This window comes from Mastomys coucha, unplaced genomic scaffold (assembly GCF_008632895.1).
Source record: "Mastomys coucha isolate ucsf_1 unplaced genomic scaffold, UCSF_Mcou_1 pScaffold16, whole genome shotgun sequence".
NCBI classification, from domain to species: Eukaryota; Metazoa; Chordata; class Mammalia; order Rodentia; family Muridae; genus Mastomys; species Mastomys coucha.
The window spans coordinates 39,318,922-39,322,964 of NW_022196898.1; positions in this window are offsets into that span (position 1 = coordinate 39,318,922).

The following is a 4,043-nucleotide window of genomic DNA, read 5'->3' on the forward strand; positions in this document are numbered from 1 at the left end:
GGAACTTTCAGAGATGAACAGAGCCATACCTTGTAGACTCCTGGGAGTTGGTCACGGCTCCGGGTTCCTTATTGTAGGCCATGTGGGCACTGGCCTGATAAGAGCCCATGTTTTCTTCTGTCGCGAGTTGATAAATAGCCTTGTCTTCAACAGAGCTACTCTTTAGTGTGCTAAAGAAAAGCAAACAGCCAAAACACATGGGCTAAAGGAAGCTGAGACCTGCTCAGAGAAAGGACTCGTCAATGTACGCAGCAGTAACAGCAGGCAGGGAGGAGCCACAGGTGAGCAGAGGTACTTCCTGGAAATAGAAGGGTGTGTGAACACACCTGAGGACTATCTGGCAGGGAGAAGTAGGTAAGGCCTTGGGTACCTGTTGTGAGTTAGCTTGATCTTATTCCCAGAACAGCACCTTTCCATTCTTCAACTAAACCAGTCTAGAGTCAGTGAGACCCTGAGCCCCACAGGGATCTTGCTCAAGGACTGACTAGCCACTAGACAAGCTAGGGGAACTAGGCAGGCAAGGAAGCAAGGAAGGCATCCAGAGACCCAGCCTTCCTGCTTCTACCTTCTAGACCCTCTCCTGACCTAAGGAGCAAGAGTGTGCCCAGTCCCTTCCTGCCAGGCCCTGGAGGCTCGCACTGCACAGAGAGAGTACCTGTACTCTTGTTCTGGACATGGGTGCCTGATTAACTAGGAGCACAGCCATAGATCCCTAAGTGCTGGACGGACACATCAGAAATCACCAGGTTTCCAGTACCCAGAATTTGGATGCCCTCTACACTTGAGGGAGCAGCCATCTGTGGGAAAGTATCTGGGTAGGGCCAGTGGCCTGGGTAGGGTGGGAAAAAGGCAGCTCCATACCCAGGAGGCTCAAGAAACACGTGACTGTGACAGATTCTAACTGTGAAGAGGAAACTGTGACAGATTCTAACACCTGGGGCTGGTGCCCCGTGGAAGTTAGGTTCTAAGGCCAGGCAGAAGCCTACTGTGAGCTGGGCTAATAGAAATGGAGAACCCTTGCTACCTCCCACGTGGTTTCTGTTCCAAGAGCTTCCATCTAGCAGACATCTGTGACCAGTTTTAGAGCTGCCCCTTAGTGCTGCAGTTTCATCCCTAATTTACAAGTAAAATGACCTGCCCAAATGGGCTATGGTGATTCATGGCTGTATATAGGCTGGAAAAGGATATTCTTGGGTCGGAGGCTAATCTGGGCCACACGCCAAGTTTAAAGCCATCTGGGGCTATATGGTGAGGGGGAGAAAGAACAAGTAGAGAGTGAGCATGTGTCCTGTGTGTCAAACCTTAGCCAGCCTCACCTTCCCGAGGTGGCTCCCCTGGGCACTCAAAGAATTAGAGACTCTTCCTCCGAACAAGTGTCAGAAAATGTTTAGGAGAATAAATAAACGTTTTTACAGAACACTACGACAACCATTTTGTGCCTAAACTCCATGTTCATTATGTGAAATGCCCCCTCCCATTTATTATGGAAAACAAAAATCACCACTAAGGCTACGGCATGCTATCACCTCTGCACAGTTTTTGTGTGTCTGTCTTTGATTTTGTTGTTTTTGCTGTCATCCTTACTCATCTTTTTTTTGTTTGTTTGTTTTTTGACTTACTTATCTTTTTAAACCTTGTATTTTCTGATCCTTCTTTTTAAATTAATATTTATTTATTATGTATACAGTGTTCTGCCTGTACCAAATCTCTTTACAGATGGTTGTGGGCTGCCATGTGGTTGCTGGGAATTGAACTCAGGACTTCTGGAAGAGCAGCCAGTTCTCTTAACCTCTGAGCCATCTCTCCAACCCCTTCTGATCCTTCCTAACATGAATTTAGCCTTTTATAACTGCCCTTCACTTAGAACTGCTCAGATGAGACCATGAGTCTCTAGAATGAAAATTTTTGCAGGGCCTTGTGGTTCAGGCCTGTAAACTCAAGCTACTTGGGAGGCTAAAGCAGGAGGATCCCAAGTGTAAAGCCTGCCCAGGGGCTGCTAGGATAACTCAGAGTGGTAGAGCACCTGCCTAGCTAGCATGCATGAGGCACTAGACTAGATTCCCAGCACCATAAGACAGAACAGTACTAATGAGCACATTGTACACTCCTGAAATCTCAATACTTGGGAGGGGAATGCAAGAAGGATCAAGAGTTTGAGGCTAGCCTTTCTCTTCCAGAAAGCCCAGGCTTTGTTCTCAACATTCATGTCAAGCAGGCCCACAGCCACCTGTAACTACAGCTCCAGAGACTCTGGTCTCCATGAGCCCCCACCCACACATGGCAGACACACATGCACACACATGGCTAAAAATAAAATAATTTTTCATTTTTTTCTTTTAAAAGGTGTTTTAGCTTTATTTATTTTATGTGCACCAGTGTTTGCCTGCATGTATGTCTGTATACCATGTACATGCCTAATGCCCACAGGTCAGAAGATATCAGATGCCCTGGAACTGGAGTTACAGATGGTTGTGAACCACTGTGTGAGAATTGAAAACCATCGCTCTAGCCGCAAAATAAATCTAAAAGACAAAACAAAATAAAAAACTGAGCAACTTGACTGAGACTCTGTCTCAATAAAAAGTTAAAAAAAAAAAAAGGCTGGAATTGTAGCTAAGTGCCTACTTGCCTGGCATATAACAGGCTCTCAGTCAGTGGTTCTCAATGTGGGCCTCATGACTCACTTGGGGACACATCAGGTGTTTACATTATGCTTCATAACAGTAGCAACATTACAGTTATGAAGTAGCAACAAAATAATTTTATGGTTTGGGGTCACCACGTGAGGAACTGTATTAAAGGGGGTGCAGCATTAGGAAGGTTGAGAACCTCGGTGCAGTTAATTAATTAATTGAAATGAAAGTTTTTCAAAGGTTGATAGTCTTACATTTCCCTCAAGCTACAGAAGAGGACTCTGTCCTGCTCCCAAAGCAGTGGCTGTCTGCTTGGAGCCTGACTCTGGTCAGACGCTGCAGCTGCTCTGCGGCTGCTAGAAAACTCCACCTGGGCCAGCTCTTCACAGGGCTGGATTCATCTGTCTGGTCTACAGTTAACACGTCCATATTCTGCTCAGCCTGCGGTGAGCCCCACGGACATCACCTCACTCAATTCATACTTGCAGTCAACCTTGTTCTCCCACAGATGAAGCGACAGTGCCTGGACTCCAACCTGACTGAGCTTTGTAGCCTTGGCTAGCTAGCAATGGGAACTCTCCGAGGCCTCTGGGAAAGTCTGTCTCACCCTGGGAATACCAGGAAAAGGACCTGCCCCGGGGTCCCCACCAGGTGAACATGTCACCAGCAAGCAGTCTGGGCTCAGACCTTGATTCTCTCTAGACTCGTGCCACTGCTCCCCACCCCCACCCACGGGTTGGGGAGAGTTGGTTCACATTCAGCTCCTTCCCTAACCTTCAAGCAACCATTAAATGCTGGTTACTGACTAGCCTTCTGCCCCTCAACAACCACCTTCTTCTTTTTTTTTTTTTTTTTGGACAGGGTTCCTCTGTGTAGCCCTGGCTGTCCTGGAACTCACTCTGTAGATGAGGCTGGCCTCGAACTCAGAAATCCGCCTGCCTCTGCCTCCCAAGTGCTGGGATCAAAGGTGTGCGCCACCACCACCCGGCTCCTTCTGAGCTCCTTGATGCTCCCTGGCATTCATGTCCCTGGAATCACAGGTAGGAGATTCTCTTGCTGGCCCCTGATATCCTGGAAGTTGGCCATGAGCATTTCACATCCTGGAAGCTTGGTAGCCTGCTCTGCAGGTCCTGCGGGAGTAGAGGGAAGATGGGATGGTAGATTGGAATGGGGATAATAGACCAAGGATCCTCACTGGACTCCTCCTACTGTCTCAGAGGAGCCCATCATCCACCCCTTGCTATGAGTGCCTAAGTCATTTCCAGATCAAAGATCCCACAATGTCTTCCTTCCCTTTTCAATTTTAATTTAAAAATCATTAACCCGCCGGGCGGTGGTGGCACACGCCTTTAATCCCAACGCTTGGGAGGCAGAGGCAGGCGGATTTCTGAGTTCGAGGCCAGCCTGGTC